Source organism: Carcharodon carcharias, chromosome 7, assembly GCF_017639515.1.
Source record: "Carcharodon carcharias isolate sCarCar2 chromosome 7, sCarCar2.pri, whole genome shotgun sequence".
Lineage (NCBI taxonomy): Eukaryota > Metazoa > Chordata > Chondrichthyes > Lamniformes > Lamnidae > Carcharodon > Carcharodon carcharias.
The window spans coordinates 28,665,819-28,687,513 of record NC_054473.1 but is presented as its reverse complement, the minus strand read 5'-3'; positions in this window follow the sequence as shown (position 1 = coordinate 28,687,513).

The following is a 21,695-nucleotide window of genomic DNA, read 5'->3' as shown; positions in this document are numbered from 1 at the left end:
GCAGCCCAAGGATGCCTGAGAAATGTCCAATTCCATGTTTAGGCATCTGAGGTGGCTGCCTAAAGCAGGTGTATATGTTATTGTTTTAGAACCCCCTAGGAGAAACTGGGGAGCCCTGAGCGGAACCATGCAGGTATTAGGCCTGCTTCACTCAAGGTTTACGTGGATTATCTGTGGCTTGGGAGCTGTTGTAACAAATAAATGTCCAAACATTCCTTGCAAACTCTTCAAATACATGATTGGTATTGTAAAAAATACTGAACATAGCTCACTCAGGCAGGTAAGCGGTTTGCACCCTTGAAGATTTTTTAAAAATTGTTACTATAATTTCTCTTGCCAAAATGAGCAAAGCACCCATTCTCTGGATAGCTGATGTCCAAGAGTTTCAGCAGCATAAGATTCGTGGCCACCCATGTACCCTGGGGGTACCAGCAAGCACACTTCCAGTCTGACTGCAAAGATCACAGCTTGTGGATTTTCATTGCCATAGTTTTATTTTCATTGTTATTTATGATCATAAATATGAACATAAACAGAAAATCTTCAAGTTCTTTTGACCAGCAGATGCAGCCTTGAATGAGTCATTGCAAACCATCGGGTTTCAACAGACAGATTTAAAGATTGTCAGAGTCTGGTTCAGTTAGTCATTAAAACTGATTAAAAGTCCAGTCAAACTTCAAACATCTAAATGGTATGATGCAATTGTTTGTAAAGAGCACAAGGAATATTCTTTTTTAATGAAAAGGTGCAATGATGCAACATCATGAACGTATGAAGCTGATAAGGTCAACATCTGACCCTGTACACTGAATTACCACATAGAATGTTTTCAGTTTGTATGTTAGCTTTCACAGCAGAAATAATTGATCGTCTGGATCCAAAATATGCGGAGGAATTTTAATACCCAAAGATGGGCAGGAGAGGGGCAAGGGACTGGTTCAAAATTTCAGAAATCCAAAACCCAATCCCAACCTGTCACTTTTGGTTTTAATTGGTGCGGGGTGAGGTGGGGAGCAAGATGGGGGGCAGTGGCGGACAAACAACCTATTTTTTGAGAGCTGGTCAAGTTATTTAAATATGCTGTCCCCTGACCCATGATCGCTTCAAACCCCCTCCCCTCTCCACCCGCCATGATATCCTCTCAGCCAGCAAACACTTGAATTTGCCACAATCTCCTCAAGCCACAATCTTCTTAACTCACCCATGATTTCTTTAACTCACCTAGGATCTGTCACCCACCCTGTTATCTCTTTACACCTCCAACATAACTCCAAGCCTCATTGTGCATGCTTGGCTGAGAGCCCATACTCACAAAAGGATTATATGAGTGGAAGGTTGTTTACGCAACTGGAGAGAACTGTTGGCTTTGCTTGACTGACATCTTTATATGGTTATAGTGTTATTTTTTTTCTGAAATCTCTTTTGTCAATGGTTCAATGTTTATTTGCATAAGATTAAGATGTGTGGTGGGCTTAAAGTTCTGTTATTTTTAATTGACATTTTCATAGAGTTGTAGGAATACCGGTTTTTTTTCAAAGAATTATGAATGGGTGTTGTTTTTCTAACATGTTCACACATGCCATTGTTACTCTAGGGTTCATTGATTCTGTGCATAGTGTATACTGTGTGTATACACTTCTCCTTCCATAAACACTCATTGGCCAGCTGCTCCCTCTGCGATGACAGAGGACAAGGTTGAGGGGCTCATAGGCAACGGGGACTCAGAGGAAGAGGACAGTCTCTGAGATTACTGAGTGGATGATCCAGGGGTATCCAGCTGCTGTTCCTCCTCCCTTTGGGTGCCCAGGTGCCCCCACCAGATCCCTTGAGGGGAAGGAGCACCTGGAGGGAGGTTGAGGTGCCCCATCTCCCTCTTGCGTTTCCACTGCAGGAACTCACCCATGGCTCCCGCGATGGAGTGCAGGTCTGCACACATCTCCACGTTCTGCTGGGCCAGGGTTTCCATCTGCCATCCTCCCCGTGGAGACCTCCATATGGGCACATGTGGGCACCACTTCATCAGAGAGCAGGCGGATGCACTCCTCTGACTCGTGTGGCACTCTGTTGAGAGCTTCCAACAGCTCTGCATGATGTTCCCATGCTTTCTGCTGACTCTCCAAGATAAGTTGGAAGGTCAAATCTAGAGGCTCGTCATCTGACTTGGACCTCACACATACTTCTTCCCCAGCAGTTTTCCAAATGCCAGGGAACTTGGCTGAACCTGCCTACTCCTGTTGAGGACATGTGCCCATGAGGTGACCACCAGATTGTGAACCTGAGCCTGCTCTAGATCTAGGTCCCACCGAGGTGTGTGTCTCTGTGCTTGTGGAGGGTGTGGGTAAGCGCTGTGACGGGTCTTCCAGGCTGCTTACTTCCAGCTCTTCAATGGAGGAGGTGTCCTCTTGGATGGAGGTGAGGACATGGATGGAGCTGAGGGACTGGCTGGCTGAGGGTGTCAGTTGCTTGGCAGAGCTCCCTGTGAACCAAAGTAGAGATAATTAATGCATGGCAGCAGAGTCAAAAGCAGGAAAGAGAGCACTCACATTTGCCTTGAGAGAAGGATGAAGTGGTGCAGGATCCTTACGAGAGTGTTCGCCGCTGACCTCACTGCATATCCTCACCAGTCAGTGGTATGGCACACTCCTCAAAGTGAGTGAGGGGCCTAACGTGGGCCATTTCACCCCCCAGTCTGAGACCTCTCCTTGCTGATGCGAGCAGTCTTCTCCTGTATGAAATTAGATGGAGAGAGTGCGAGCAGGACACATGGCACTGTGTGTAATGTTTGAGTGCTGAGTGGAGCCATGGGGCAGAATTTTACATCCATGGGCAGGCACGTGCACAACCTGATTGGGCATAAAAACTCACGCGATGATCTCGGGCGAGCGTCCCAAAGTCATCGCGCACTCGTGCAATATTTCGGTCGCTCGTGCACATGCGAGAGTTGGCAGCGCACCTGCTGACAATTAAGAGGCCTATTAAGGCCATTAAAGTATTAATTAAGGCAGATTTTTTGCTGGCTGTCCAACCTTATGGTGGGCGGGTGGCTGAATCGGCCAAGCAGCCTTTGCATTTTTGAGGGAACCTCATCCACGGACGGGATGTGGTTTCTGACATTAATTTAAAAAACGTTTTGACATAATTTTTATTATGTTTGTGTTCATGTGAGTGAGTCCTATGTGGGGACATTTTTTTCAGATGTTCTAAATCTTTATTTTTGATATTAAAATTCTTCAGCTCCCCGAGGCAGCTCCCTGCCCTCAGGGAGCTTTCATTGCGCCCTCCCCCGTGCCTGCCTTGACTTCAGCAATTGCCCTCCTCCCACCCCCACCCCGGTAGCGCTGAGCCTTTCGACACGCGTTTCACGCGGGCTGGCTGTTAATTGGCCAGCCAGCGCGCAATCGCGATTAGAGGCTGATTGCAGGCAGCCACTCCCAGACCCGCCCACTGCGCCCTCCTGATGACCCGAAAATCCTGCCCATGGACAGGATGAGTACATGAGCTCGAGAGGCCATGAGCCTGATGGAGATGGGAAGTTGTGTGTGAGAGTTAGTGGTGTTGTCCCTTGAGGTGTGCGATCTCTGTGGGTGTGTGATCGGTTTGAGAGTTGAGAGTTTGCAACTTGAGAGTGATGAGAAAGATTGACTTCCCCTGGCGGAACGGATGAGAGCATTCACCCTGTAGTGGCACTAGGTGGCTGTCCTCTTTTGCAGATCATTGGCGTTGACCACCATTGCCACCACATCCCAAGCTGGATTAGTGAGGTTGCTGTCCTTCCTGGGGGTAGTGGATATCATGGCAAGCATCCACTGCACCCAAAGAACGCTTGAGGGAAGTGTCTTTGAACCTGGGGGCTGCAGTCTTTTTGGCTTTCAGAGCCATGTCTTCTTTGCAGCAAACAGCCAAAAAAACTGAGAGGTGTGCGTGCGTCTGGACTTTAAATATAGCACACCGGGTGATGAAGCAGCGAGATGGGGGTGTGGCAGGCGAATGACAGCCCGCCCGCCCACCATGGAAACAGTGTTTCCCGGGAATACATAATTAATGTGGCGGGTTTGGGACGATACAGCATGAAAAGCCGCCATCATGGCTGGCAGGTAAAGCATCGTTTTATCTGCCCGCGATCGCACTTAGTGCAAATCTGGGACAATTCCACCCTGAGTTTTACTTTTTCTGAACTTGCAATGTGACCCATGCCATCGGGGCCTCCTCTCTGGTTTCTTTCCTGGCCACAGGGTTTGAGTTTGCGCCTAAAGGTTTTAGTGATCCCGGAGATTGTTTTCTTCAGGAAGCCAACTCTGCACTATGAAAATATATGAACAAGGTGAAGTATTAGAAATCATCTCTGCCGTCAATATTAATGTGTAATTACCTCTCGAGGCCAAGGGCTTTATTTCAAGGGATTCAGTGCACAGCTGCAACTACTACCAGTTCCCCTCAATGATTGGGCAGCTTAAAATTCCAATAGTGTAACAAAATGCAGGGGAGCCAAAAACAGTATGCAGTTGTTTCATAGCTTAATGGTTTGAAGCAGTGCCTTTAGGTCTGAAAGTCTGAAAATAGGACCCTGAGGATCATTAACAACTGTCTTCACACCACATGTTAAATACTGTATCCAGACAAAAAAAATGTACATTGATCTTCAGCTTTGAGAGACAGAGAGGTGAAATTGCAACAGGAGTTTAATATGCATATTAAAGTTAAAAACAGGGAAAATTATCCTGATTAGACATTGGTGGAGTTGCAAAATTACATTGAGTAAGAGGACAAGAGAACTGTTTCCTTTTTAGCAACATTAACCTAACCAAGTGTCAGTTTGGTTGATTGGTATATTGCTCTTGTCCCTGAGTAAGATGCAATGAGATTTGATCACATAATCTAGGCCAGCACTTCAATACAAGGTTGAAGAGATGCTGCACCTTCAGGTAGGACATTAAACTGAGGCCCTACCTGCATATTCTGGTGGATGTAAAAGATCCTATGCCACAGAAAAACATCACACTCCTACAATCTCGGTCGGCTTATAGCAGAAAAGCCCTTTGTCCTTTGCAGATCTATTTAAACATTGTAACTAGTTACCAGACCATATGTCAGTGGGTGGAGACTTGAGGACATTCCTGCATGATATGGAATGAAGGAATTGCTTGTTACCTGACACGACTCTGACCCATCTAAAATGTTACAAATTCAAAAAATTGCATCCCTGTGAAATCTTGATGACATTAAAAACTTTGGTGGCACCAAACTAGCGAGTGTGAAATTGGATAACTGTCCCATCAAGAATGAAGAGAGCTGGTTAGAAGTCCTTGGCAACAAATCAGAGCATCTTGAAAACAAGACTCAAATTGTAGAAGTCTGTAGGTTAACTGAGAGTCAGACTGCCAGTTGCTGCAAGGAAAAGGACAAATTGCGGATTGGTACTTTCATCGGTGAATGAGGAGAAAGTGGAAATGAAATCGCCAAGAGAGAACTCAGGTGGTGAAGTATAGAGAAGTTGATATGTGTGTCAGAGTTTAAAAAAAGGGAAAATTAATAAATGTATTTTGAAGAGTGGAAATGAAAGATGACAATGAATCAGGAGACAGGAGAGTTGTTTCTGTTTAGCAGCATTAACCCCACCAAATACCGGCTTGGTTCAGTGCAGCACTCTCACCCTTGGCTCAGATTTTACAGCCTCTCCCGCCCGGCAAGATGTTACAGTCCCGTCGAACTGAATGGAGATTTAAATGGCTCACCGCATCCGCCAAGGGGAGACACACCATGGCGAGGCCATAAAATCCTGGCCATTGAGTCAGAAGACGAGTGTTCTAGCCATACTCTGAGATCTGTGTACATAATCCAGGCTAACACTTCAGCACAATGTTGAAGAGATGTGGTACAATCAGAGGTGCCTCCCTCCAGATAAGATATTAAACTGAGGTCAAGCCTACGCATTCCGGCGAATGCAAAAGATCCTGTCACACCATTTGAAAAGGAGCCAGTAAGTTCTCCTAGTGTCTTGCCAACCATTCTTCCATCAACCGACACCACAGATTATCTGGTGATTTGCTGCTGGACCTTGCAGTGTATTAGCTGCTGAATTTATCTACATACAGCAGTATTCAAAATTATTTCAATGTCTGTGAATGCTTTGGGCTGTCTTGATGAAATGGGAAATGTTAGCTAATACAAGTGCATTCTCCACCAATCAATAAATTTTTAATTCAGAATTAGAAGCTCCAATCAAGGACCAGAAATGCCATTTAATATTATATTGAACAGAACAATAACTTCTTAAGAGACCGAAGGGTAACAACGCGCTGCTCTTCAGAGAAAGGAACCTATATGATCTGACCTAGAGAAAAAGTCTGTTCCCATGTGATTGAATTTTAATGCCTCCAGGACAAATGGGGAGATGGACAATAAATGTGGCCTTTTTAGTGTGACCAATAACAAAAAAAACACTTGCAATACCATAACTAATTTATTGATTTTGTACCGTTATTTTAATGCATGTGATTTAGCCAGAGATGAGCGGAAATTTTTTGTTTAGCGTTTTTGGTTTAATGTGACTGATTCAGTGATAGAATGGAGAGGAAGAATAGATTTCTAATGAGTAATGTGTCCAGTTTTGATCACCAAAGCACACAAAGGAGCCATTCAAACCCTGGAGACAGTGCAGAGAAGAGTCACAAGGCTGATCCATGGTATTGATGAGCACAGTTATAAGGAACTACAATACTTAATTATTTACATGAGATTGTTTTGTTCGCCCTTTCACAATGGAATTAAATCATTTAAAATAAACTGATTAAAGCCTCTATTAAAACATACAAAGTGATTTGTTGTGAAGAAGTTGCATGCTTTTACAGTAGTAGCACATACAGTAATTGGTTCAAACTAGTAAATTTAGGATTGATGCCAGAATCCTTCTTGACACAAAGGATGATAAACTTGTAGTGGAAATAACTAACCTGGAATCACTAAAGATACAGCTATGGGCATGAGGGGACATGTCAGGGAAATTTTTTTTCTATTTTTCAGATTTTTTATTGCGGAGCCGATCTCCCTGAAGCAGCACTTAGCCTCAGTGAGATGAGTGCTCTCTTTTGTGCGCATGTGGGAAAGACCATGCTCTCGGCTCAGGGAATCCCCCTCCCCCATCTGCACAGGGAACGCACAGCACTTCTGTGCATGCATCGCACGGGCAAGCCTTAATTGGCCCGCGCATGTAAAATGGCTGCACACCCCCAATTGGGGGCGCTGATCAGAGGTGCACCTCTGCGCACCCACCCTTAAACTTCCCCCCATCAATGGGGGGAAAATTCTGCCCATAGACTCATTGACATTTACAGCACAGAAGGAGGCCATTCAGCCCACCATGTCCACACCAGTCAACAAAGATCTGACTACATCAATCCCATTTTCCAGTGCTTGGCCCAGAGCCCTGGAGGCTATGGCAATGCAAGTGAATATCTAAATACTTCTTAAATGTTACAAGAGATTCTGACTCAACCACCCTTTCAGGCAGTGAGTTCCAGACTCCCACTGCCCTCTGGGTGAAAAAATGCATCAACTCCCTTCTTATCCTTCTACCTCTTATCTTAAGTCTATGCCCCCTGGTTATTGACCCCTCTACTAATGGAAAAAGTACCTTCCTATCTACCCTATCTATGTCCCTCATAATCTTATATACCTCTATCAGGTCCCCTCTCAATCTTTGTTGCTCCAAGGAAAACAACCCCAGTCTAACCAATCTTTCCTCATAGCTCAGACCCTCCAGCCCAGACAGCATCCTGGTAAAGCTCCTCTGCACCCTCTCCAGTGCAATCACATCCTTCCTATAACGTGGTGACCAGAACTGCACACAGTGCTCCAGTTGTGGCCAGCCAGTGTTTCATGCAGTTCCCACATAACCTCCCTGCTCTTGTATTCAACGCCTTGGCTAATAAAGGCAAGTATTATCTCATATGCCTTCTTAACCACCTTATCTACCTGCCCTGCCACTTTCAGGGAGCTATGGATATGCACACCAAGGTCCCTCTGACCTCCAGTGCTTTCCAGGGTCTTGGTGTGATCCCCTGCCTTGTTAGCCCTCCCCAAGTGCATTACCTCATACGTTCCCAGGTTGAACTCCATTTGCCACTGCTCTGGCCACCTGACCAGTCCATTGATAGCCTCCTGCAGTTTATGGCTATCCTCCTCCTTATTTACCACCCTACCAATTTTTGTGTCATCTGCAAACATCTTGATCATACCCCCTACATTTATGTCCAAATCATTTATGTACACCACAAACAGCAAAGGCCCCGGCACTGAGACCTGCAGAATCCCACTGAAAACAGACTTCCAGTCACAGAAACATCCCTCTACCATTGCCCTCTGCTTCCTGCCTTTCAACCAATTTTGGATCCAATGTGCCACTTTGCTTTGGATCCCATGGGCTCTTACTTTCTTGACCAGTCTGCCATGAGGGACCTTATCAAAAGCCTTTCTAAAGTCCGCATAGACCATGTCAAATTCATTACCCTCATCAACACTCCTGGTTACCTCCTCAAAAAATTCGATCAAATTTGTCAAACACGACCTTCCGTTAACGAATTCATGCTGACTATCCCTGATTAATCCGTGTCCCTCCAAGTGCAGATATATTCACTGTATTAAGAAAAGAAAGACTTACACTTATATAGCACTTTCCTTGACCACCAGACACCTCAAAGCACTTTAAAACCAATGAGTACATTTTGAAATAAAGTCACTATTGTAGGAAACGCAGCAGCCAATTTGCACAAAGCAAGCCCCCACAACCAGCAATGTGATAATGACTAGATAATCTGTTCTGTGATGTTGATTTAGGGATATATATTGGCCAGGACACTTGGGAAATCTCTCCTGTTTTTCTTCAAAGTAGTGCCATGGGATCTTTTACATCTACCTGAGACGACAGATGGGGACTCGATTTAACATCTCATCCAGAAGATGACATCTCCACAGTGCGACACTCCATCCGGACTGTCACAGAGTCAGCCTTCATTTTTGTGCTGAAGCCCTGGTTTGAACTTTGAACAGTTTGACTCAGAGGTAAGAGCGCTACCAACTGAGCCACAGCTGATATGGCCTGATTGTTAGCTGAAGCAATTTACAATCCATTCCAGTTGTGTTTTTGTGTCCTATGAAAATTTTGATATTGTGCCTCCTGTACCAAATGGAGTTCAGTTTATTTTCATATATACATAAAAATAATATCAACAGTCCCACTACTAATCCCTGAGGTACACCAGTGTTTATATTCCTACAGTTTGAAAATCATCTATTAAGTACTACTCTTTGTTTTACGCCCTTTAACCAATATCCATACCACTACATCCTCTTTAATACACTGTGCCTTAATTTTTTTGAAGAGTCTTCCATGATGCACCTTATCAAATGGTTTGTAAAATCTGGAATTTGTATTTTTCTCTTAATGCAATTCAAATAAAGCACTACAGTTCTGGATATATCTCAACAACATTTATATTACAACTATAATGAATTTTAGATAGCAAGCAATTTATTACCTGTTCCCTTTGGATTTGTTTCAAGATGAGGTTGTGGAGAATATTGTTCCTGTTCATCTTGCCAGAAGACACAGGGTTGCCCTAGTTATTGACTGTAGTTTGTACCACACACAGAAGCACTTCCTAGCTGCAATTTTGAGCATGCCATTCAAAAGACAAACAAGCTGCTTGAACCCATTGAACTTGATGTTGTCACTATTATACAACTATAAGTGGATCAATTTTAAGTATAAGCTTTTTTTATTTAGGAAGGATTTTTTAAAAACAATGACAGTTGCAAGGCTTTTAATCACAATGGTTATGTTTAACATTGATTGACACTCATTACATGAATAATTTATGTTTCCTTGCACATATTATTTCTAAACAAGACTACAGTATGAAATCCCTGTGGAATTAATTTTTTTAACTAGAATGATTTTCAACAGGCTGTTGTTTAACTCTGTTTTCCTGATAGCCCTTCATGCATCCCTTAAAATTACCACACTTCAATGCTTACTTTATTATCAAGAAAATAGGTTTCCCAGCAGGACAGGCACTCTAGCAAAGTGGGCCATTTTCCAACCCCACAAAGCCTTTTACTATCTATCTATAGTAAGCAGTTTATATTCTGTGAAATAGATTAATTAATTATTTGACCCTTCCTCCCCCCAAGAATGACCTGCAAAATACCAGCTTGTAAACTGAATGATGAACCTCAGCCCACCAAAGATGTGAGTGGCTACATAAGCATGTCAAATTGTTATGTAGTGTTGACTTGAATATAGAAGTAATAGTCACAGCAGAGCATGTAATAATGGAACTCTGTTATACGTGAAGATGGATAACTGTAATAAAGCAGCATGTGTTTCAGAAATAACACCAATTGCTCAGTATGAATACAATATATTTGGCTTATCTTTCTGTAATGGCCTTACAACCAGACTGCGCTCTAATTTTCCTTTGCCTCTTGTAAAATTGTTGACGGTGAATTAATTTTAGTGACATTGTCAGAAAAAAAGAGTAAATGATGCATTTTCAATCTAAAAACATAGTGAAACATTATAAATTCAGTTGTGAACACTAATTAACCTTTTTACGAATATAACAACATTCTATAGAGGTAGGTTGCCTTGGTGAAGTGCATCCAGAGTGGAGAGAATGTCGAGAAACTGCCAAAATAATGTATTGAAACTCATACAAATGCACAGAGATTTTAACTCAAAATTATAAGACTACGAGAAATGAAAGCTGCTTAGACTATCCAGGTGGTAAGCCTGTGTTCTGGATATATTCAGATGGATATTTCTATTGCTATTTAATTAATTCCTACTCTAGGCCTAAATTCTTGGATGCTCGAACTCAGATATCTGGAGTTTCCCCAAAAAGTAAGATGCTGAATGAATACCACACCCATATGGCCACATTGAGGATCATCTCAGAGGGTCAGAGATGATGCAGTAGTCACAGTGGCATTGAATGCCATTCTGCAATCCTCATGTTGAAGAATTCCACACAAGGCAGTGCTAACAGGAATGATTTGTGGCATCAGGAACATCTGTGTCAGATTCCCCCATTGACAGAGAAGCCTCCAGAATAGTCAGTGCACCTAAAGCTTTTACCACTGGTCTAATGAGACCATTTAGGAAGCAAAATTGCAAAAGCCATATCAGAGATTTGAGTTGCCATCTCTCAGTGATTGTTGATCAATAGGAACTCAGACCCAATACCAATGGCAGAGATAGTATCCACCTTCGTGATGCTATCCTTTCTCCTTGACCTATATAGCAAATCCCCTCAAATACCTGCTTATATAGTTGTCAGGATACTATATCAGGCTGCCCATCTACTTGCATTGGCAACATACCTTGCTGATGATCATTCAGAGTCTCTGAGATGAGGACAAATTTGGTCTCAAGTTTTCATGACACTACTGGGTAACCAAACACCATTGACATATCCTGCCCTCAGGTATCACCTTGCAACATTGTCAGGATAAGTTTAAGAAGATCATTGAGAGGCATCAGAGATATGCATCGTGGTGAAAAGAAGCATTTTCTGTAAATATATGTGTTTTCCGTAAAACCTTCATGATATGAAGCCTGGAGCTCCAAAGTATATCTGTCCTTTGTTTTGTTCTTTGCTTGTGTTTGTGCTCATTGAAAGAAAGTTTGGAGATCAATTTGCAATGGAGCACAAACTTTCTTCTTACTGAAACAGTGGCTGGGATTCACCTCCTCATTGGTTGGAGAGCCAAGGAGAGACCAACATAATTTCTGTGGGGGAGGCCCAAAGTGATTTGTGTGCACTTAGGCACTTAACTGGCCAGTGTCAGGCTTACCACTGGATCGAGGACCCCTGAAGACAGAAATCCCGTCCTTGACAACTGCCAGCCAATCAGAAGCTAACAGCTCCCCATTGCCAGGAGAATGACTAGGAGCGGTTACTGAAGCTGGCAATGCTCTGAGGCCTACCCAGAGGATGGTCACTGGAATCCTGGAGACAGGCGAGTGGGGCGGGAAGAGAGGGGTTTGCTGGGAGGGGGGTCGGGTAGGGGGGTGGGGGGGGGGGGGGGGTTGCGGTGGGGGGTGCGGGGGCAGTGGGAAGGGTGTCAGAGGTAATGGCAGGGGGTTGGCTTTCAAGCCTCTGCCCCCACCCCCCACCCTTCCTGATGCTGGATCACTTGTTTGGGCACTGACTGCCCATCAATGAGGGACCACCTCCACCTCCCCACGAGACCACAGGCAAACCCAACAGAGTTTGCTAGGCGGCCTTCAGGAGCCATGGGCATGACCCATGCAGGCCACATTAAATCCCTGAGCCACCACTAGATTCTGGTGGTCTCAAAGATAATTGATGTCTAGTGACTCATTAATGAGCATAATTGACATCCTCCTGCCAGTGGGTGGGATTGCTGTGTCAGATCCTTCCCACCCTCAACTTAATTGGGAACAGTTTTCCTGTTGCCGGGAATCGGATGTGGGTACTCCCATATGATGCCCCTACCCCACCCCCAACACCATAAATTAAATTCTGCCTGTAAGCAGAGATCTGCTGAAACATTGGCAGATTGTTCAATCAGTGGCTCACCTCATGGAAAGCTGTGCTGAGAGATCTTGCAATTTCTTTGGTGAGAACATTACTTTCCCTTACTTTACAATGGATTGTAGTGCTCATTAATGGGGATTCCCAGTGTGGAACTTCAGTAATATCATGTATGTATCTACATCACATGCTCTGCAGTGGTTCAAGAAAACGGCTCACTACCACCTTCTCAAGGACAGTTAGGGATGGGCAATAAATGTTGGCCCCTGTGAGTGATGTTCACATCCCAACCCCCAATAAGAAAAACAGCCAATCACATTAAAGAATTCTCACAGACAGCCAGCCAGGAAATGAAAAACATTTTATAAAATATTTTGCATAGAGGAAAATAAAGATTGAGACATACAGATGGGGTGAAGGTAGAAGCTGAAATATCATGAGTGGACTTTAATTTTTTTTATCATTATTTAAGATTAGCTTTAAAAATTTAGTAATTATTCATAATTAACAAACAATATTCCACATTTTTTCAGGGCTACATTGGTTGTTCAGCGATAGTTAATATAAAATTGCTGTTGAAAGCCCAGTTGTAGCTCATTGAACAAGGCTCCCATTCAGTTTCTATCATTAGGACGTATATGAGAATGCCTGGTCACCAGTGGCGTCGCACAGGGATCAATGTTAGGATCTTTATTGTGCTCTTTACTATCTTCAATAGTGCCTAGATATGGGGTGCAGTAGCATAGTGGTTATATTACTGCATCAGTATTTCAAGTACCTGGACAAATACTCCAGGCAATGAAATGTATTTCCGGTGTTAATGGTAGAATTTTTTGGGACGGCAGCTTTTTGCCCTAATTTTCAGACATTGGAGACAGGTACATCTTTTAACAGGTGCAGTCACCTCTACAGGAATTTAATGTGTAAATATGTAATATATAAATGTTTAATGTGGAGCTGATTGATTCACCAGTCCACTAAGACGAATCTACATGCACAACTTTCCAATCCCCTCCCCCCACAGCCCCCAGCTCAACATTGGACTTTCAGACCATCAAAGGTTTAATAATGTTTTCATCATCCTTGTGAAGAGTTTTTCCAATATCATTCTTAAATAATACAGCAGCCCTCCAAGCAACATAACTAATGGAGCAGGGCCTGGTTAGATCAAATAATGGATGGAATCATAAGTAGCAATCACAAATGTAAAAGAATATTCTTTGCTTAAGGATCAACAAGCTTAGCAATGCTGGCAAAGTGCCGGACCAGCCTGTGGAATATCCGAGTCTGACCTCATCACTAGTTCAGTCCCAGGAATTTGCTGTCATTGGAGGGGTGGGGTAAGGGTGGAGTTGGATTTTGTACAGTACAGCTTTAAAAGGCTCCATTATTTAAAGTTGCTGGTGAATTGTTGCTGGGTAAAAATTGCAAAATGTCAGGGCAGTTATGTTCCCTATGATGTGGCTGTCATGCATGGCCAGATTTTTTAATCCGTACCTTCAGACTTCTTTGCATGGTTGCAGTGCAGCATTTAGTGCAGAACAAGGCCTGTGAGATATCTTCCAGGCTGCTGCACAGCGGTGCAGTCACATAGCTTAGCAGTAGCACTGTTGGTCCATGAGGCACAGACCATCATTTTCACGTAATGTTTCTGCAAGGACCACAGTCAAGGAGAGTCAGCCTGTTCAAGGCCCTGACACTTCCAGAACTTTGCCCTGCAGGGAAAGGCAGAAAGACTAAATGCTGTGGCAAAGGGTGTGGGAGCCAATTAGTTAAAATAATAGCCTCAGGAAGTCTGTCAAATAAGGTTCGCCAGTATTTCACTATATTAAGTAAATGGGCAGACTATACAAGCAAGTGGGGAGTATTCCATCACACTCTTGGCTTGTGCCTTGTAGACGGTGGACAGACTTTGGGGAGTCAGGAGGTGAGTTACTCGTGGCACGATTCCTAGTCTCTGACCTGCTTTTGCAGCTACAGTATTTATATGGCTAGTCCAGTTCAGTTTCCGGTCAATGGTAACCCCCAGGATGTTGATAGTAGGGATTTCAGTGATGGTAATGCCATTGAACATCAAGGGGTGATGGTTGGATTCACTCTTGTTGGAGATGGTCACTGCCTGACACTTGTGTGGTGCAAATGTTACTTGCCACTTGTCAGCCCAATCCTGGATATTGTTCAGGTCTTGCTGCATTTGGACATCGACTGCTTCAGTATGTGAGGAATGGCGAAATGGTGCTGAACATTGTGCAATCATCAGTGAACATCCCCACTCCTGACCTTATGATGGAAGGAAGGTCATTGATGAAGCAGCTGAAGATGGTTTGGTCAAGGACACTACCGTGAGGAATTCCTGCAGTGATGTCCTGGAGCTGAGATGACTGACCTCCACCAACCACATCATCTTCCTTTGTGCTAGGTATGACTCCAACAAGTGGAGCATTTTGCCCCTGATTCCTATTGACTCCAGTTTTACTAGGGCTCCTTGATGCCACACTCAATCAAATGCGGCCTTGATATCAAAGGCAATCACTCTCACCTCACGATGGGAGTTCAGCTCTTTTGCCCACGTTTGAACCAAGGCTGTAATGAGGTCAGGAGCTGAGTGGTCCTCGTGGAACCCAAACTGGGCCTCATTGAGCAGGGTATTGCTAAGCAAGTGCCAATTGATAGCACTGTTGATGACCCCTTCCATTACTTTACTGATGATGGAGAGTAGACTGATGGGGTGGTAATTTGCCAGGTTGGATTTGTCCTGCTTTTTGTGTACAGGGCATACCAGTGCAATTTCCCACATTGCCGGGTAGATGCCAGTGTTGTAGCTGTACTGGAACAGTTTGGCTAGGGGCGCAGCAAGTTCTGGAGCACAAATCTTCAGTACTATTGCCGGAATATTGTCAAGGCCCATAGCCTTTGCAGTGCCAGGGAGTGTGACCTCAGCTCACCAATTGTAGCTCCTTCCATCCAAAGTTCCACTGCACTGGCCAGGTTGTGATTCCTATTGGATTCAGACAGGAGTTGGTTGCACAATATGGAAATGAGGTCAGTGAATTAAAGTCACCTAGGTCCTATGCCACTTGAGTCAGGAAGGCCCCACTCTGCTTCCTCAATTCACACCCCGTATTAAAGTCAGTTTCCTTCATATCATACAAGACAGTGCACAACAAAAGGGAGCAAACTCAAACTACAGAAGGATGCCTCATTTTAAATCACTGTTAATTTTAGACAAGCCATGTTTGATATCCTGGAGACTGAGAATGTGAAGTAAGCTGAGGCAAAACTGGAGGCCTCATTCCTTTACCTTTACTCTTTCTTCACTCATTCCCCTGCATTTGAAACCTCTTGCAGTTGGTGACAACCATCGGTTTGTTACAGATTGTCACAGGGCCCCTGAAATCCCTGGCGATTCTCCAAATCTCACATTGGAATTTACTGGGAGACCAGTGTAACCTCATTGATGATGGCATACGTTGTTTATATTATGTTGCTTCTCCAGATTTCAGCTAGTTTCCTGTTGAAATTATGGCAGGAACCTGGGAGAAATTACACAGAACTTGAGGGTTAAGGGTCTTTGGGAATCCTATGATAGAAAAAGACATTGTAAGGTCTGTTCATTATGCACTGTCAGTTGACTGATATTACTAATTGGCCTTGTTTAGAATGAGCCTCAGGCATAAAACTCAGGGCTTAAGTGTCACTGGTAATGCCATTCTTGTGATGGAGAGTGTCTGTAGATCACATTTGAACAGATGGCACAAATCAATCTTCTCCACAGGCAGTTTCCTCTGGTAGTTTACTAAAGATATTCCCAAGTACACATTTCTGGGCCTGCATGTACAGTTGCATGAATAACAGTGGGTGTAAACAGTTCACATAGTGCAAGCAACCTGTGCCACATTCTTCCTTCCAATCCCATCTTTCTCCTCTAAAAAATTGCAAATTAAAGGAATGTCTCTTGGAATTTCCATCATCTAAATTTGTAGTAACTAAAATCTGGGACAAAAACCTTCAAAAATAAACAAACTGCTTTCTGGAAAAACTCAGCTCCCAGACAAAGTTAAAGTAAACTTTCACACATACTTGAGATATTTTTTTAAAATAATCTCCAGTTAAACTTCCTGTCAGCCAGAATGTGCCTGACTTGCTCATCTATTGATCTGGGCCAACTGAATACACAGTACAACTTTTCTTATTATTATCTCATGGGATGTGGGCATTGCTGGCAAGGCCAACATTGGTTGCTCATCCTCAACTGCCCTTGAGAAGGAGGTGGTGAGCCATCACCTTGCACTGCTGCAAACCATCTCACTCTAAAAACAGGGAATTGTGTTTCTTTTTCATTTCCACTTCAATATCCTGTTTTAACATTGTTGTGACTTGTGAGTCACACTTGCATATTTGTTGTGGGGTGACCAAGGTGGTACTTTAGATAGAATAGTTCTGCAGACACTTCTTAGGTGGAATATATTCTGTTTATTTACAAGGTACTCAGCAGCTACACGTGTGTTTCTACACCAAACTCTATCTACATATTTCTGCTGCTCACTTGCGGACTACTGACTTCCAACTAACTACGAATTAACTACAGAGTTAGCCCCCACTACTCCACTATTGGTTACACAAGATCATGTGATCTTCCTTTATAACATTCTTCTTAAAGATATGTTACACATCAGGTAAAACAATAGTTACCACATCCCTTCCCCTTTACTCGGAAACATATTTTTACATTTACAATTACAATCTTTTTAAAACAGCAAATTATTTACACTGATAAGTAATTTACAAATTCAGTCTTTCAGGAGGTTTCCTTTGGCATGTACAATATCTCAGCTCTACAACCTCACATGCTTTGTTGGAAATCTCATTTTCAGGAGTTGGCTGAACATGAGGTTGTTTGGTGGACACCTACAGATCTGTTTCCTCAACTCTTGTAGGTAAAACAAGCACTTCCAATACATCTGTACAGCCCCAAGCTTCGTATCATCCGCAAACTTTGAAATTGTCCCCTGCACACCAAGATCTAGATCATCAATATATATCAGGAAAAGCAAGGGTCCCAATACTGACCTTTGGGGAACTCCACTACAAACCTTCCTCCAGCCTGAAAAATATCCGTTGACCATTATTCTCTGCTTCCTCTTTTCCAGCCAATTTTGCATCCACATTACTACTGTCCCTTTTATTCTATGAGCAATAACTTTTCTCACAAATTGATTGTGTGACACTGTGTCAAATGCCTTTTCAAAGTCCATGTACACCACATCAACAGCATTACCCTCATCGACCTTTTCTGTCACCCCTTCAAAAAACAAGCTAGTTAAACACAATTTCCCCTTTATAAATCCACGCTGGCTCTTCCTTATCAACCCATATTTTTCCAATGTGACTACTAATTCTAACCTGAATAATTGTTTCTAGAATCTTGCCTACTACTGAAGTTAAACTGACTGGTCTGTAATTGCTGTACTTATCCTTACAACATTTTTTCATCAAGGGCTTAATGTTTGCAATTCTCCAGTCCTCTGGCACCACCCGTGAGTCTAGGGAAGACTGAAAGACTATGGCCAGTGTCCCCCCAATTTCTACTCTCACTTCCTTCAATATCCTTGGATGCATCTCATCCAGTCCCAGTGCCTTGTCAACTTTAAGTAACGACAGTCTATTCAGCACTCCCTCCTTATCAATTTTGAACTCTTCTAGTGACAAAGAGTTTCCTCATCTGTCACCATGGCCTGGGTAGCATCTATCTCCTTAGTAAAGATGGATGCAAAGTATTAATTTAATACATTAGCCATGGCCCCTTCGTCCTTGTGTAAATTCCCTTTTAGATATCTAATCGGCCTATTCCTCCATTTAACACCCTTTTACTATTTATATGCCCATAGAAGACTTTGGGATTCCTCTTTATGTTGGCTGCCAGTCTTTTCTCATAATCACTCTTTGCTTCTCTAATATGCTTTTCCACCACCCTTCTGAGCCTTCTGTATTCCTCTTGGCTCTCAATTGTATTTTCTACTTGACACCAGTCAAAAGTGCACTTTTTCTACTTTAACTTAATTTCAATGCCCTTTTTCATCCAGGGAGCTCTGGACTTGTTTGCCCTACCTTTCCCTTTCAATGGAATATACCTGGCTATGTACAAAGTATACTTGTATGCTGCCAGGATCAGGGCCCCAATTGTGTTTCTGTGCTTTCTTTCGATGGAACTTCTTCCTTTTAACACTGGCTTTGATTTCAGCCTTCTTTTTGACTTCCATATTGGCCAGACTACTCTCAGACACAAGCGTGACTTGAGTGAACTCAGTGGTTGAGTTTCCCAGAATTTCATCATCTGTCTGCTTCATGGAAAATTCTGCGGCTTTTGCCTTCAAAACCTCTTTGGCTTCATTTAGCTGATTCTTCAGCTCTTCCATCTCTCCTTTGTATTTGTTTGCTATTTCTTGGAAAATTGAGCATTGTTGTGTCTTCTCTGCCAAATCATCATTCAGCTTATTCAGAGAAGTGCTGAATTCTTCCTGTTTCTTTTCCAATGGTACAAACTTATACCTGAGGGAATCTTGTAGTGTGCGAAGGTCTTTCAACATATTTTCTTTTTCCTTTTGGAGGTTGCTTATCTCGACTCAAACTCTGTCCATAAGCAGGGTCTCTTTGAGTTCTACCATGTTCTGACTTAAGGTACCCTGCTTCTCTTCAGGCTGTTGAGCCCTTACACACTCCTTTTCCAAAACAGGAACATTTTCAGCTTCCTTTTGGAATCTAAGTGACCAATCAAGGTTGATTTCCCTCAACCAGTTTCATCCTAAGAGGCTTGATCCTCTGCCTCTTAATACCAACATGGGCAGTTTTACTGATTGGCTCCCATAATGGACAGTAACTTTACTTATGCCTTTGACTTGGGTGTCTTCATCCATGTAAGTTTCTAATTTGGCATCAGTTTCTTCCAAATTTAATTTATGTTCACCATAATTCAGGCTCTTCTACATTGTAAATCTCATGGGGTTTTCTCTTTTGTTTGAAAGTCTGCCTGATTCTTTCCTCGCACTGTCTCATTATGTGTCCATTTCGATGACAGTAAAAACATTCAATTTTTTTAAACTGCCAATCGTTACTAGTCTGCTTATTCCCACCTCTGTTGCCATTATTCCTTATTTTCCCTGCTGAGTCAATTCTTATTATTTTCCTGCTAGCGGTGGCTGTTTCCCACTTTTCGGCAGGGTCTTGCATTTTCACACCCTATTTTGGCTGGAGCTTCCCACCCAAAGTGGAGGATGGCGCCATTTTGCACTCCCTGCATGGCTTTCGAATCCCTTACGGCACTTTCCATGGCCAGTGCTACCTTCAGCGCCTGCTTAAAATCCAAATTTGTTTTGGACAGCAATCTCTTCTGGATTGTGTTCGTATTCACACTGCACACTGAACGATCTCTGAGCATGCCGTATAAAGATGAACCAAACTTGCTATGTTCTGTTAGCTGTTTCAAACTTTCAACATAACAAGCAACTGTCTCCCCCGGGTGCTCTATTCCTTGAATTAAACTTGAAAAGTTGCTTTGTTACCCAGGGCTTTGGCTGGTAATGACCCTTCATGAGGCCCACCAACTCATCGAAACCTTTCGAATCTGGGCACTGGGTGCCATCAAACTTCGAAATAAGCCGTGGGCTTTATTCCTACAAGTAGATAAGAGGATCACCCGCCTCTTCTCTTCCCCTGTAATGCCGTTTGCTTGGAAATAGAACATGAGGTGTTCCATATAATGAGACCAGTCATCTGTAGCTGGATCGACAGGACCAATTCTTCTGAATTGCGGCATTGTGTGAGGGGATTACTTCGACGATTTGGAAGTTCTACTTACAATTACCCTGTGAGGTACAGCCCGATTTCGCAAATTTTGATTTCCTCTGTGATTTTACTCTCGACACTAATTCGTATCTTTCTTTTATCCTCGCTTTTTCCTTCTTTCTCCTTGGCGCTGGTTTGTTGCATCCTCATCACAAGTTTGATGGGTCTCTGTTTCAACCTCGTTTTATCCTCATTGCCATTTTGTTGTGACTTGTGAGTCTCACACTTGCACGCTTGTTGCAGGGTGGTCGAGTTGGTACTTTAGATAGAGTAATTCTGCAGACTCTTCTGTCAGGGAAGACAGGGCGTGAAGTTTTTGGGCCCACCAGCTCCAGAATCAGACCTGAGGCAACAATGGAGGTGGGAAAATCAGCAGGCGGGGAATGCCTGTCTCCATTTACTAAGGAATCGGCCCAGTTTTAATGATTTTCAAGCCCTGAGACACTCACCTTTCATTCCCGGCCACCCCAAGTGCCTCCTCTGTGCTCCACTAATGTGCATTCCACTTCCATGTCCCCATACCCCCTGTCGCCATACCCCTTGCCATCTCCATGCTGCCCATACCTTTCATGTCTCCATCCTCAGATCTACCCTCCAAAGTATCCTCTATCAGCAGCCCTCAGGTTCACAACTCTTCTGAGGTACCATAAACAGCATCTCCTACCAAAAGGGGCCTGACTCCATTAAAATAGTGGGGGGAATCCGAAATGCCCACCCCTGCAATGGAATAGACAAAGGCAGGATTGCTGAGTGCAGATGTGCTACCAGCACATTATACTGGAGCCATTAATATCCCACATGATAGGAATGGGGGTGGGAATCCCAGAATGGTATCCTATCTACCAATTTGAAATTCCCTCTGCCTCCAGAGGCATGAAAATCTGGGCCTATGGCTTGCAATGCATAATATGGGTGGCAGTGCATTTATTTCTCATCTCTAATTGTCTTTGAGAAGCCAAGGGTGAGCAACATTCTTGAAACGCTGCAATCTGTGTGGTGTCAGTACACCCACAGTGCTGTTAGATTTGGAATTCCAGGATTTTGAATGGGCGATGATAAAGGTTGGCAATTTTTTTTGTTGTTATTGCTGAAGGAGTCTTGGTGAGTTGCTGCAGTGCATCTTGCAGATGATATTCAGTGCTGCCACTGTCCACTGGTGGTGGAAGAAATGAATGTTTATGGTGGTATTGGCTGCTTTGTCCTGCATGGTGGCGAGCTTCTTGATGAAGCTGCACTCAATCAGGCAAATGGAGAGAATTCCTGTTTAAGATTGTTTTCAATCTGTTTGCCATTACT